At 41.1% G+C, this 15879-nt stretch overlaps 1 long non-coding RNA gene across 2 annotated transcripts; it reads right to left on the reverse strand.

Annotated features, from left to right (window-relative positions):
- Window positions 1–12894: 12894 nt before the first annotated feature.
- On the reverse strand, window positions 12895–15690 carry LOC308687255. 2 transcript variants are annotated; one of them, XR_014029719.1, is made up of 6 exons: window positions 15557–15690; window positions 15295–15359; window positions 14967–15022; window positions 14534–14574; window positions 13990–14097; window positions 12895–13441 (listed from the first exon to the last, which is right to left on the reverse strand). It is a non-coding gene; the product is annotated as an uncharacterized lncRNA (long non-coding RNA). The 2 variants fall into 2 exon arrangements; XR_014029720.1 differs by having other exon boundaries at window positions 13304–13441; window positions 14534–14614.
- Window positions 15691–15879: the final 189 nt, after the last annotated feature.

The following is a 15879-nucleotide window of genomic DNA, read 5'->3' on the forward strand; positions in this document are numbered from 1 at the left end:
GAAAAATTAGTATATAAAAAAATGAAGTAGGGCACTTTTTTTCTGTAGACAGATAACTTTTTTTGTTTCAAAGATACTTTCACCTTCATCAGACAAAGAAAGATTATACGCATCTGGGATCAGCTTCAAATTTATGCTCATGGGAACCAATATTGAAATGTTATATGCATATGCCGAAACAGCACTAAAAATAAGATTATTAAACAGCCTCTAAAATGCCATTTTGACTTGTTGACTGGCAATGTAGGCCGTTTGTGTGAGAACAAAATATCTGATTATTTGACATTGGGCTTTCAATCAATGTATTCTTGCCTCACTTGACTTCTACGATTGGGAGAGCTTTCACATGGATGAGACTTTGCAACAAACACTCAATGGCTCAGATGACTGATAAAATATCTGACATGCAGGCAAATGGACTCAGAGGGCTTGGCAGTAATCTTTGTCATTAGAAACTGAAAATATCAATATGTAGCTTGATAATGACCATTTGGTAGATATTTATCAAACAAGTAAAAACAAAAAAAGTCTCCTAAGTTAGTGGAAATTCTTGGCATACAGACCAATTGAACATGAATAATCAGAATCCGAAATTCTTTCTCAAATTCTTTCTGAATGTGAATAAAACAAATGGTTTAAATTTCAAGTCAGTCTTGGTTTGTAATGGATCAGGCTTACAGACCAAATTTGAATTTGTATTGGTTTATTAAAATGATAGCTATAATTCAAATCCGGGGTTGATAAGAAAATTGATAATAACCTAAAAACAACCAGATAAATCCTGAAAAGTAATCAAAAGACTTAGGGATAGTTCAGCCAGAAATCTGCAATCATTTCCTCACCTGCATGTAGTTACATGGACTTTTTGTTGACAGTTTTGTTGACTATTGACATCCACTGTATGGATGAATAACCTTTCTCAGAGTATGTTTTTTTTTTTAACAGAAGAAAACACTGTCATACAAGTTTAGAAGGGCATGAGAATAAATTAAGATTTTTCATATTTAGGTGAACTATCCCTTTAAGCAAAAACACAATGAAAATCTGCAGTTGCTCCACCTGGTGTTGCAGAAGGGACTTACAGGCTCCAGTTTGCTATGTTGTAATAAACTATAACAGGTTATATGGGGACAGCATTTGAAACTGCCCCGAAATCCTCAAGAATATTACTACATGGTTATCTTGACCATGCTGAATACAATGTTTATACACTACTGAAACTCTCCACTGAATATATTTGTTTTCTTCACTGAGTAAATTGATACTACACATTAGTGGCCTTGGTTTTGAGGCCACTAACGGGGGTTGGGCGAAATAATCAAATATTTATCACAGTTTTCTCAATGATATACAACACAAAATAGTCCAGCACAGCCCATCACATTTCAATGATTGTCTTTTATTTGGACAATTATGTACATTGCACTGAAACAAATATATTTTTAAAAAAATATTTATTGATTTAATAGCGGTGGCTCTGGTAATGTGACCAAAAGTGCAATCTTAAAGGTGCAGAAAGCAAATTCTAAGAAGCGCAGTTGAAAATTCTATCATCACCTAAACAAACAATTTTGTGAATATCTGCTAATAATGCTCAAAAAAGTGGCGAATATGCTCATGATGCTCAAATAGGGGCGAATACGCTCATGATGCTCAAAAGGGTATACGCTCATGATGCTCAAATAGGGCCGAAAAAAGCTCATGATGCTCAAATAGGGGCGAAAAAAGCTCATGATGCTCAAATAGTGGGCGTACCCCCTCATGATGTTCAAATAGTTGGCATATCCGCTCATGATGCTCAAATAGGGGGTGTATTTGCTCATGATGCTCAAATCGGGAGCGTATCCGCTCATGATGCTGAAATAGGGGGCGTATCCGCTCATGATGCTCAAATAGTGGGCGTATACGCTCATGATGCTCAAATAGTGGGCGTATCTGCTCATGATGCTCAAATAGGGGACGTATCCGCTCATGATGCTGAAATAGGGAGCGTACCCCCTCATGATGTTCAAATAGGGGCGTATCTGCTCATGATGCTCAAATAGGGGGGCGTATTCGCTCATGATGCTCAAATAGGGGGTGTATTTGCTCATGATGCTCAAATCGGGGGCGTATCCGCTCATGATGCTCAAATAGTGGGCGTATACACTCATGATGCTCAAATAGTGGGCGTATACGCTTCATGATGCTCAAATAGGGGACGTATCCGCTCATGATGCTCAAATAGTGGGCGTATCCGCTCATGATGCTCAAATAGGGGACGTGTCCGCTCATGATCCTTAAATAGGGAGCGTACCACCTCATGATGTTCAAATAGGGGCGTATCCGCTCATGATGCTCAAATAGGGGGCGTATCCGCTCATGATGCTCAAATAGGGGGCGTATTCGCTCATGATGCTCAAATAGGGGACGTATTCGCAGGAGGCGTATCCACTCATGATGCTCAAATAGGGGGCGTATTCGCAGGGGGCGTATCCGCTCATGATGCTCAAATGGGGGCGTATACGCTCATGATGCTCAAATAGGGGACGTATCCGCTCATGATGCTTAAATAGGGGGCGTATCCGCTCATGATGCTCAAATAGGAGGCGTATTCGCTCATAATGCTCAAATCAGGGGCGTATCCGCTCATGATACTCAAATAAGGGGTGTATCCGCTCATGATGCTCAAATGGGGGCGTATACGCTCATGATGCTCAAATAGAGGGCGTATACGCTCATGATGCTCAAATAGTTGGCATATCCGCTCATGATGCTCAAATAGGGGGTGTATTTGCTCATGATGCTCAAATCGGGGGCGTATCCGCTCATGATGCTGAAATAGGGAGGGTACCCCCTCATGATGTTCAAATAGGGGCGTATCCGCTCATGATGCTCAAATAGAGGGCGTATTCGCTCATGATGCTCAAATAGGGGGTGTATTTGCTCATGATGCTCAAATCGGGGGCGTATCCGCTCATGATGCTCAAATAGTGGGCGTATACGCTCATGATGCTCAAATAGGGGACGTATCCGCTCATGAGGCTGAAATAGGGCCGAAAAAAGCTCATGATGCTCAAATAGGGGCGAAAAAAGCTCATGATGCTCAAATAGTGGGCGTACCCCCTCATGATGTTCAAATAGGGGGCGTATCTGCTCATGATGCTCAAATAGGGGGTGTATTTGCTCATGATGCTCAAATCGGGAGCGTATCCGCTCATGATGCTGAAATAGGGGGCGTATCCGCTCATGATGCTCAAATAGTGGGCGTATACGCTCATGATGCTCAAATAGTGGGCGTATCTGCTCATGATGCTCAAATAGGGGACGTATCCGCTCATGATGCTGAAATAGGGAGCGTACCCCCTCATGATGTTCAAATAGGGGCGTATCTGCTCATGATGCTCAAATAGGGGGGCGTATTCGCTCATGATGCTCAAATAGGGGGTGTATTTGCTCATGATGCTCAAATCGGGGGCGTATCCGCTCATGATGCTCAAATAGTGGGCGTATACACTCATGATGCTCAAATAGTGGGCGTATACGCTCATGATGCTCAAATAGGGGACGTATCCGCTCATGATGCTCAAATAGGGGACGTGTCCGCTCATGATCCTTAAATAGGGAGCGTACCACCTCATGATGTTCAAATAGGGGCGTATCCGCTCATGATGCTCAAATAGGGGGCGTATCCGCTCATGATGCTCAAATAGGGGGCGTATACACTCATGATGCTCAAATAGTGGGCGTATACGCTCATGATGCTCAAATAGGGGACGTATCCGCTCATGATGCTCAAATAGGGGACGTGTCCGCTCATGATCCTTAAATAGGGAGCGTACCACCTCATGATGTTCAAATAGGGGCGTATCCGCTCATGATGCTCAAATAGGGGGCGTATCCGCTCATGATGCTCAAATAGGGGGCGTATTCGCTCATGATGCTCAAATCGGGGGCGTATCCGCTCATGATGCTCAAATAGTGGGCGTATACGCTCATGATGCTCAAATAGGGGACGTATCCACTCATGATGCTGAAATAAGGGGTGTATCCGCTCATGATGCTCAAATAGGGGGCGTATTCGCAGGAGGCGTATCCGCTCATGATGCTCAAATAGGGGGCGTATTCGCAGGGGGCGTATCCGCTCATGATGCTCAAATAGGGGGCGTATCCGCTCATGATGCTCAAATGGGGGCGTATATGCTCATGATGCTCAAATAGGGGACGTATCCTCTCATGATGCTTAAATAGGGGGCGTATCCGCTCATGATGCTCAAATAGGAGGCGTATTCGCTCATAATGCTCAAATCAGGGGCGTATCCGCTCATGATACTCAAATAAGGGGTGTATCCGCTCATGATGCTCAAATGGGGGCGTATACGCTCATGATGCTCAAATAGAGGGCGTATACGCTCATGATGCTCAAATAGTTGGCATATCCGCTCATGATGCTCAAATAGGGGGTGTATTTGCTCATGATGCTCAAATCGGGGGCGTATCCGCTCATGATGCTGAAATAGGGAGGGTACCCCCTCATGATGTTCAAATAGGGGCGTATCCGCTCATGATGCTCTAATAGAGGGCGTATTCGCTCATGATGCTCAAATAGGGGGTGTATTTGCTCATGATGCTCAAATCGGGGGCGTATCCGCTCATGATGCTCAAATAGTGGGCGTATACGCTCATGATGCTCAAATAGGGGACGTATCCGCTCATGAGGCTGAAATAGGGAGCGTACACCCTCATGATGTTCAAATAGGGGCGTATCTGCTCATGATGCTCAAATAGGGGGCGTATCCGCTCATGATGCTCAAATAGGGGGCATATTCGCTCATGATGCTCAAATAGGGGGTGTATTTGCTCATGATGCTCAAATCAGGGGCGTATCTGCTCATGATACTCAAATAAGGGGTGTATCCGCTCATGATGCTCAAATAGAGGGCGTATATGCTCATGATGCTCAAATAGGGGGCGTATCCGCTCATGATGCTCAAATGGGGGCGTATAAGCTCATGATGCTCAAATAGGGGGCGTATACGCTCATGCTCAAATAGGGAGCGTACACCCTCATGATGTTCAAATAGGGGCGTATCCGCTCATGATGCTCAAATAGGGGGTGTATCCGCTCATGATGCTCAAATAGGGGGTGTGTTCGCTCATGATGCTCAAATAGGGCGTGTATTTGCTCATGATGCTCAAATCAGGGGCGTATCCGCTCATGATGCTCAAATAGGGGGCGTATTCGCAGGGGGCGTATCCACTCATGATGCTCAAAGAGAGGGCGTATACGCTCATGATGCTCAAATAGGGGGCGTATCCGCTCATGATGCTCAAATGGGGGCGTATACGCTCATAATGCTCAAATAGGGGGCGTATACGCTCATGCTCAAATAGGGCGCGTATACGCTCATGATGCTCAAATAGGGGGCGTATACGCTCATGATGCTAAAATAGGGGGCGTATCCGCACATGATGCTCAAATAGGGGGGCGTATCCGCACATGATGGTCAAATAGGGGGCGTATCCGCTCATGATGCTCAAATCAGGGGCGTATCCGCTCATGATGCTCAAATAGGGGGCGTATCCGCTCATGATGCTCAAATAGGGGGCGTATACGCTCATGATGCTCAAATAGGGGGCGTATCCGCTCATGATGCTCAAATAGGGGGCGTATCCGCTCATGATGCTCAAATAGGGGGCGTATTCGCAGGGGGCGTATCCACTCATGATGCTCAAAGAGAGGGCGTATACGCTCATGATGCTCAAATAGGGGGCGTATCCGCTCATGATGCTCAAATGGGGGCGTATACGCTCATAATGCTCAAATAGGGGGCGTATACGCTCATGCTCAAATAGGGCGCGTATACGCTCATGATGCTCAAATAGGGGGGCGTATCCGCACATGATGCTCAAATAGGGGGCGTATCCGCTCATGATGCTCAAATCAGGGGCGTATCCGCTCATGATGCTCAAATAGGGGGCGTATCCGCTCATGATGCTCAAATAGGGGGCGTATACGCTCATGATGCTCAAATAGGGGGCGTATCCGCTCATGATGCTCAAATAGGGGGCGTATCCGCTCATGATGGGTGCGGAGAGAGAATGAGCAAGCAGGGCATTTGTAGAAAGACTACAACAGATGCATTAACAGCCATTCATTAAAATTGAAATGTTTATAACACCGAACATCTGAATTGGTGTGAACAGGCTGAATTCCTACTATTTTACGTTTTCCATTCATCTGAATTTCCCACAATGTGAAAGTTGGTCACTGTGACCACCTCCGGACAGTGGTTTTTTTTTTTTATACGAGCCTGTGGACTACACGAATGTCTAAATCGCCTCCAACATGAAAGGCAGTGATACGGCTTCTCTCCTTTGTGCAACTCTTTTATGTTTTTTCAGGTTTCCAGACTCAGAGAACCCCTTTACGTGTGAGCATTTGAAAGGTTTTTCTACAGTATGGATTCTTTTGTGCCGCTCAAAGTCTTTGGCTCTCATGAAGGAATTTCCACACTCAGAGCACACAAGACTTCACACTGCTATGAATTATCTGGTGCTGTTTACAATAGTCAAGAAATAGGAATATTTTCCCGCATATAAAGCACAAATAAGGCTGCTCATTTGAGTGCGTTTTCAGGTGTCTTTTCAGCAGTGAATCCAAAACAAATTTTTGACCACACTCCCCACAGCCTAATGACTTTTCTCCAGAGTGAAACTGCAGGTGAAATTTGAGACTTTGCACCTGGGTGAAACCTTTACCACACAGATGGCATGAGAAAGGACCCTGTGTGAATTCTTATGTGATGCTTTAGATGTCCTCGTTGAGTAAAGCTCTTCCCACATTGAGGGCATGTGAACGGCTTCTCTCCAGTGTGAAGTCTTATGTGACCATCAAGATGTCCTTTAGTTGGGAAAGTCTTCCCACACTGAGGGCAAGTGTAAGGACTATCACTAGTGTGACCTTTTATGTGAATATTAAGACTTCCTTTACGTGTGAAACACTTTCCACATTGAGGACATGCAAAAGGACTCTCACCTGTGTGAATTCCTATGTGTTCCCTAAGGTGTGCTTTAGATATGAAACGCTTTCCACACTGAGGGCAAGTGTAAAGCCTCTCTTTGGTGTGACTTCTAATGTGAATATTAAGGTTTCCTTTCCGTGTGAAACTCTTTCCACATTGGGGGCATGTGAAAGGCCTCTCACCATTGTGAGTTTCTAAGTGTTCCTTAAGGTGTCCTTTAGATGTGTAAGTCTTTCCACACTGCGGGCACATGGAAGGCCTCTCTCGGGTATGAATTTTAATGTGAACGTTAAGGTTTCCTTTACTCATGAAACCCTTTCCACACCGAGGGCATGTGAATGGCCTCTCACCGGTGTGTGTTATTATATGAGCCCTAACGTGGCCTTTTTGTGTGAAAGTCTTATCACACTGAGAGCATTTGTAAGGCCTCTCACCGGTGTGGATCCTTATGTGATAATTCAGGTGTCCTTTTTGGGAGAAAGTCCTTCCACAATGGTAGCATGCGAAAGAATTTGTGGCTTCTGTGCTTTCTTGATTGAAACCCACCTCAGTTTGTGAACAACTAAAAGAGAGTTCTCCATTTATGAAAGTGTTCCTCTGCCTGATTTTCCTCGTTCGATTCCATCGGTTCTAAAATAAATATAGTATTCATATCAATAATCAATTCAAGAAGGACAAATGCTAAATTAAAGGAAGTTTATTAGCAATAAACAAAAACACATATTCAACTGATGCAGCTCAAGTAATACAGTTCTTATAACTAAAGTCACCAAATCTGGTAAACTGCCTGAAACTTTGTTACCTTAATGCAAGGTTGTCAAACAATTCCTGGAAGAGAACCCTAATTAGCTCCAACCCTAATTAAACACACCTGAACCAGCTAATCAAGGTCTTCAGGATTACAAGAAACTCCCAGCCAGGTTTTTTAGTGCTGACTGAGCTTCACAATGAAGGAGGAGTGTTAGAGACATGCCTTATGCTGGGTACACACCAAAAGATTTTTTTTACATCTTATAAGATTTTCAAAATGTGATAGACCACAAACATGAGGACAAAAAATCCTAGATTTAAGCGTTTTGCTCCTATAGTGTGTGGTGTGCCATGATGTGACAAAGACAGCACACCACACACGAACAGATTTTCAACCAGAGTCTCGACTGTGAACACAGGAAATCTCGCAAAATCTCGCAAGACCTCTGAATAAGCATGGCGGACGATATGCAGGAAGAAACTGCGATGATAGTGTTTTGAATGATTTTCACAGAACACGTTGTATAAACATTTGTGCTGTTGCCACAAATCAACAAGCTGATCCTCCATCTCTGCTGTCCACATCAATTTCACTTTGTGCTGCGCCATGACTGTGTTTGTTATGCTTCCGTCTTCCATCATCTCGCTTTCTGATTGGATATTGTTTCGTTTCACGTGTTAATCTCCAGAATGTGCACGCGTTTGTCCTCGGAGTTCCCCCCACACATCAGGATTTGGATTGGATTGGAGGATTGGAGGACACCTCACACCAAGGGAAAATCTGATAAAATAAACTGTAGAACCATCAAGATAATAGGGACATAGCTAGGATTGTCGAAATGGGGGAAATCGGCCCAAAATCAGCCCGATTATCTTTTGGTGTGTACCCAGCATTAGGCTACGTTCACACTCAGTCCAAATCCGATTATTTGTGTATCCAATTTGAAACTGATCTAAATGATTGACAATGCAGCATTGTTCCTGCAGAGACTTTCAGTATGTTTCCTATAACAGCATCTGACCTTTATGTTTTATGTGGCACGAGAAAGTCACATTTAAGCAAAATCCAATCAAAGTAGTCAGACTGAAAAGGATTTCCAGAAATGCGATTTGTAAACCACATGTAAATGTAGCTCGAAACGGACTTGTAAAAATCACATTTCATGAGATTTTTTGCCGTTCACACTTGGTAAATATGATCTGATTTCAATCGGATATGCACAAAAATCGGATTTGGACTGACAGTCTGAACGAGGCATTAATGGCTCCACAGTAGTGATTACTAAGCAATCATAAATGGACACCAACCTCTTTGTTCTTCAACATCTTGATCATTCATTTCGCATGATTCAGCATTATTGATCTCTCCAATCTCTTTAACAAATTCCATCTTTAGGACAGTGTCACGTAGAATGTGTTTTTACACCAGACTTGATTCTTGCTGGCTTGAACCAAATTGGCCCCTTTGGAGGGAATACTTCCAGCATTTATTGGCGAACTGCGGTGGGACTGGGAGTTGCTTCACTCCATATTGTGTTTGCTGTGTGGCATGGAGGACTACAGGATCAGACCTGTGGAAAAAAATAACTAATTCCTATTTTATACTGCCAACTGTTAACATGCAGTCACATACAAATGACATTGTTACTGTAGAGTGTTGGCGCTTGCAACGCCAAGGTCATGGGTTTGATTCCCAGGGAAAGCAAGAACTGATAAGAATGTAAATGTGTACCTTGAAATGCAATGTAATTAAATGTAATGTAAATGTACTTACGACACTTAGGGTGTATGCTAGGGCTGGACCCGAATATTCGTTCGGTGGGGTGGTATTCGATTTGAAAATTTGACATTCGAATATTCGTGTTTTTTTTTTTTTTTTTGCACACCTGGGTTCCCCCGCGAAATGGTTCTCATTCGCGCTTGAATAAGGCTGGCGACACAATGGCTGCGTGGCATGTCCGTTTTTATTTCGGCTCCCATGTTAACAGGTTGGAGTTTGTACACTGCCTGCGTGAGACACGCGTCTCAGGCGCGACTCGAGCCACGCGGAAAACGCGTACATGCTAGAAATAGAACCGACGCCTAAAAGTGTTCCAGCAACAGGAGTCTTCTCTGGCTAGAGCGCAGAACAGCGGAGTGTGTGTGGACAGAAGTGCATGCCTGAGCTTGTGTTTTGGGTTAAGCCGCGTTGCTTTGACATTGTGGAAAATATAATAATAGAAACAAAATGTATTCGCTTTTTTATCTCGTTTTCTCGTTTAGACAACCTTAAAAGTATTGCTTAAGTTAACAGACCTGTGTGTGCGTTTTATATCACTAGTGCAGTGTCTGTTCTCAGAGCATAAGCCCTGCCCGCGTGAGGCGCGCCGCTTCCCGCTCGCGCTGTTCTGTAGTTTACTAAAAGTTTATTAATTCTGAACGTGTGCGTCTCGCGTGTCCATCTATATTGCACCAAATGTGACACTGCACTCCCTGTGAAGTCGATTGGATGAACGGTTCTCGAAATAATCAAAATGCAAACGGACATACAGACACAGATTCATGCCTTTATTAGAGAGAAGAATATGTTCAGCCCCCTCTCTCCGAAGCTTCGAATATTCGATGTTCATTACGACCGAAGCTTCGAAGCTCAAAAAACGGTATTCGGACCAGCCCTAGTGTATGCTGTGTACCTCCCGCAGGAATCACTACTGGATGTCCTGTACCCTTACCAACTTCAAATACCACATGGCATGCAGATAGCAAATAGCAGATAGCTGCCATGTAGACTTTACAGAGAGAAAAAGCAACAGATGTGTCAGCGAGACACATGAACCCTCAGTGAGAAGTTTCAATACCTGTGGGTATGCCAACTTGTTTGTCACAGTAATTGTGGCAAGCAGGGCGGGGCTGAGAGCTGTGGGAATGGAGCGATCCTGGTTCCCGCCTTCTTCTTCTCGGGTTTCGGCACTGCTGTAATAAAGTTCAAGTTTAGGGAAGAAAAAGGCGGGAAGGCTTTCATCTTCCACTGTCGCCACTCCTCTTTTTATCCTTCAGGAGCTCCTCCGTGGGCCTCAAAACTGGTGCATAAAAGCGACTAATGACATGAAATCCAAGCACTTATGCGGCTCATCATGGGTTTCAGAGGTCTAAGAGCAGCTGATATGTAAATGTGGGAGTTTCTATGAGTATGGTACTCCTATTTAAAAAAATAAACTGCCAGAATCAAAATAATAACCTCCATTAATCCAACAGAGCCAGCCAACCCCGTGACATCACAGGCTAGCTAGATGGTGGCCCCCTTGCTACAAAAACTATAATATATATTTTATAAATATTTTAAATTGTTACATTTATTATTGTGTTTGTTATTTCATTTTTGATTACAGTGGAAATCCATTTAATAAATAATGTAGGGACGCATCGACATGAACATTTTGGCCGATAACTCTTTATATTTGAAAGATGATAACCAATATATTGGCTGATAAATCTAAATCCAAATGTTTATATAATTTTTGAGAGCCTGATTACAAAAACAAAAGTGTCCTCATTAAAAGCCATGTCCCAAGCACTTAAACATAAATCCAACATATACAGTACAGTAGCCTAGTTTTAACCAGTGTAAGTTTTAAAATTAAATTGCCCAACTTTCTTTATAAAAGAAGTCCCACGGATAAATAAAATGGAATAGCCTCCGCATGGACAATAATTAAATTATTTTAATTAAACCATATTGTTGATGAAAATAGGTAATACAAGAAAAATAAAAGAGCTAGTTATTATTTATAAGGCATCAATGTTTTTAGTCTTTGGCAATGCAATATTACTTCCACATTGATTTCACATTACAAAAGCAAAAAAGCTTCATTAATTTTGCCGTGTTGCTGGAGCACATTTGTAAAAAGTTTAAACCACGTTTAAACGTTTTCTGTCGATTTATGCACTTGGAAACACTGAAAAATACTCACCTCGCTTTCTTCCTCAGACTGATGAACCAACCAACCGTCCGCGGAGCATCCGTAGTGACGTCACAGCACAAGCGTCCCAAAAAGCAAAATTAAAGTCCGACTTTTACTCAGCTGATAATATAGCCAAAATCGCATTAAGCATAAGGAATAATGATCTACAACTACAACTACAAGGGTACCAAAGGGCGCATGTTTTTGGTGAAAAACAAATATTTAACTTTTAGAATATGGACTGTGACCTACAACTACTACTTAAAAAACACATACTAGCCCAGCTAACAATTTAACGTTCTGGGAACGTTCTGGGAACGTTAGTTTTTGGTTCCCAGAACGTTCCCAAGAACGTTCCCTATTGGTTAGCCAGGAAAGTTTTCTTTACGTTAATAGAACGTTCCCTATAGGTTAGGGGAACGTTCCCGGAACGTTCCCGAAAGGTTCCCAGAACGTTCCCGAAAGGTTCCCGCAAGGTTCTCGTAACGTTCCCGGAAGGTTAGGGGAACGTTCCCGGAACGTTGCCGAAAGGTTCCCAGAACGTTCCCGGAACGTTCTCCTAACGTCTACACATCCTGATATGCCTGTACACAAATTGTAGGTCTACAAACAACATATTCTACATTGTTTATTGTTCAAACACTTAAGAATCCTATGAATATATTACTACAATAAATTGAATTTACAGAAACTATCACTAATAAGTAAATCAATCAGTTTGTATTAAATAAATAAATCAGCACACAATCCATGTTTTTGTTTATTCATTGTTTAATTATCAACCTAAAATAAGTCATTAAAAACAGCGTTAGCAAAATGTATTCAGGAACAGTAATTTACATTTAATATTTCAAACATGAAAATATTTCAAATAAAACTGCACAAACATTTTAATTAAAACGATCTTTTTGCAAACTGTAGCCTATAACTTTGGCTATAAAGTTGAAAAAGTATTCATTTATATACAATATACATGAATGTGCCAATCTTCACTCCGCTCAAAACATTTAAACTCCCAACACCATCTGCAAATTTAACAAGAAAATTAAAAGACAACGCGTTACATGGACACACAATCCCATGCCAAAATTCAAGCCCTGTAATGGCATTAATATTCATCTGGAGCAAATGAAAAGAGTGAGGTGGGATTGTGGATCACAATTGGGATCACAAGCTGTAGGAGATATGAGCACGAGCGCTGCTGGTATCATGTATTTATTCAGATATTTCAGCATCAATGTGTATAGAAAAATTTATATATTTCAAAACACTACATTGCATTTATTTATATTGCACTATTTATTATTTCAGACTACAAATCAAAAAAGGAATGTTTTATATAGGGGTAAGGATACCCATATTAAGCCTCTCTCTCTGAAGTCAAATAAAAAACAGAGAAAATAATATTTAAGTCTAGTGAACTCTGACCTGCGAATTCGCTCTACCTTTTATGTATAAGTCTCACCTCCAATGAAGAATTTGAAAACCTGTAACTGCTGTGTTGTTTATGAGAAAGAAAGTGAAAAAAAGTTTGAAACTGCTATCAATTTTTTTTTTTTAATCTCTGTGACTTTACACCTACAAATTCCACTGTCACAGGTGCTCAGTTTTGCTATAATGAAACCCTCACAGAACATGGTAATAATCAGCCATCCATGCAAAAGCAAAGGTCGGTGTAGTTTACAGGTGCATCTGTCCAGGCCAACATCTGATGCCTTGATGCCTTCCGCTGGGATCCCAGAAAACCTGAAATAAAAAAATAGTACAGTTCAAAATCTATCATACATACATCTCATCTGGTATCACAAATTATCATTCCAGGTTCACTTTAAGATATGCTCAATATTAGTGCTGCACAATATTGAAAAATTTAGAGTTTATTTAGAGATATCAGCCGTATGGTTTAGTGCATGCGCTAACGGCTCCAGGTTTGTATCTGGTAAATTACCCCACTAATAATGCCCAGAATGGTACCAAACTACTACAGTAGTACAAATAGGTTCTGTACTCATTAAACGAGGCATTGGAAAGTTTGTAAGTACATCAGGGGTTTATTTAAATAACACTTGCCTGACGGCGAATGCTACTGCTGATGTTGACGTCACTTTATGAGTACAGAACCTATTTGTACTACTCATTTTCCCCCGACATAGAGCAGACCGGCACACAACAAAAACTGCTGTTCGGATGTTCCCTTTTCTGATATTTTAGCCTTCGTGACATTTTAATTAAAACAGAAGTAAGAATTTTAGTGTAATAAGCAAAAATTAACAGTAAACTCAGAGATCACCTACCGCTGCAGATGTGTACGGAAGTGAAAAGCGGAAATGCTTAGACCTCTTTCCGGTTCAACCGCTGGGCGCTCCGCATAACCTCTATTGGGGGGATTTTGTAGAGTGAACCTGCATAGAAAATTACAATAGATAACAAGCATAGATAAATACAATAGAAGAAAAACACAGTTGAAATAAGCAGTGCATTATGTTTTTCAGTTAAATCTAACTTATCAGGTACAGAAATTGATTTATCAAAATGTAAAATAAGTCTTCAGTGTAAAAATAAAATAACTATAAAATTAATGTATCTTTGCTAAAGCTACAAGTCATTCTCTCTTTTGATGTTTGATCACCATTGGCGACACAAGCAGCTGCGGGTACGTTAGGCTGCTGTCCCTTTAAGACGAATGCGCAGAACTAATATAAATGACACGCATCCGTTTTCTTTCTGTTTAAAACACAAGACAAGAGGAAACTCGCCATTTTGACTTCATTTTGCGTGCACGTGTCTGTTTAAGCTAAAAAAAAAAAGTGAAAGAGAACTGAATTCGGCTAAACTCACCTTCTTCATCTACTGACTGTGGATGGCATCAAGGTCTTGTCCTGAAGAATACAGGGCCAAACAATAGGGATTTTATCTCATCTGGTAACAAGAGCAAAGCCATAACTTTAAGAACTCTAATGATATATTTACCCCCTGATATTGCATTGGGGATATCAATTCAAACATTTTTAAAGGCTAAGAGTATGAGCCACAGCTGCCCAAGATATCTAGGGGTTGCAAATTAGTCATGGCTATAAACCTGTATGCATGGCATCTACTTTGTATTTTTTATAAAGCAATGTTCTATGCATTTGTCCCTGTCAAATAAACATTAAATAAATAAATCTGTGAAAAATAACTGCCTAAAGTTGTCGACCCCCTGAACCGCATTTAAAAGTACAAAGAATTTCAGTATTGATCAATAAAAAAAAATAAAAAAATACATAAATACCTTTGAGTTGGACAGTATGTTGTCAGTCTCATTGGCCAACATAATTCAAAACAGACCTAAAGAAATAAAATAAAATATACTAAATGATCAGGATATCATGTTATCATAATAGTTAAATGAATTATTATAACTATGACCATTATAATATTGTATTAGTCGCCTATTATTTAGCTGATTATTTAGCTTACAGGCTTCTCAAGGACAATCTCACTGAAAAAACTTGGGGTTAATGATTTTAAAATGTGAGACTTATTTCAAAAGCATAAATCTTACAGACCCCAAACCTTTGGACAGCAGTGCACTGCATGTTTGAGGTGGTTTTGCTTACTAGTCATATGGTTCATAGAGATTTTCTTGGACAGGGAGTGCAGCAGGCCATCACAGCATGATGATCTAGGAACATAACATGCTGTTTGTCACAGAGCCAAAAATATTACATGTGATAGGTTTATTACAAGGAACCAAGCTAGAACAGAGGTGAAATGCAGAAAAGATAAATATATACAAATCTTAAGATAATATCTTAAGATAATATATTAAGGGTAAATAAATGCATATGGAATTATCATCATGATTAAACAATAACTCACCCCTTGTTGTAGAGTTTTATTTTTTCTCTCGCTATTCTGAAATCACATTTTAGCAATATTGGTAAGTAACGTCACTGATTAAGTTAACAATACAGTGCATTCTTTTTGGTTAGCCTAAATAAATTAGCTTACTTCCCATTGACAAATTACCAGCAAAACTATCAAAAACTGTTATCTACACTAAATATGTGTTTAAAAACCCAAACTTTCATAAATAAGACCTCAACTTAACGTAACTTAGGCCTAACGTTGTCTTTTGAAACCGGTTAGCTAGCGTAGATGCTAACGGACTTTTTCAAAGACATAAAACCATTTCTTTAAAA

The sequence above is a fragment of the Scardinius erythrophthalmus genome (genome assembly GCF_964197995.2).
Source record: "Scardinius erythrophthalmus genome assembly, chromosome: 2".
NCBI lineage: Eukaryota > Metazoa > Chordata > Actinopteri > Cypriniformes > Leuciscidae > Scardinius > Scardinius erythrophthalmus.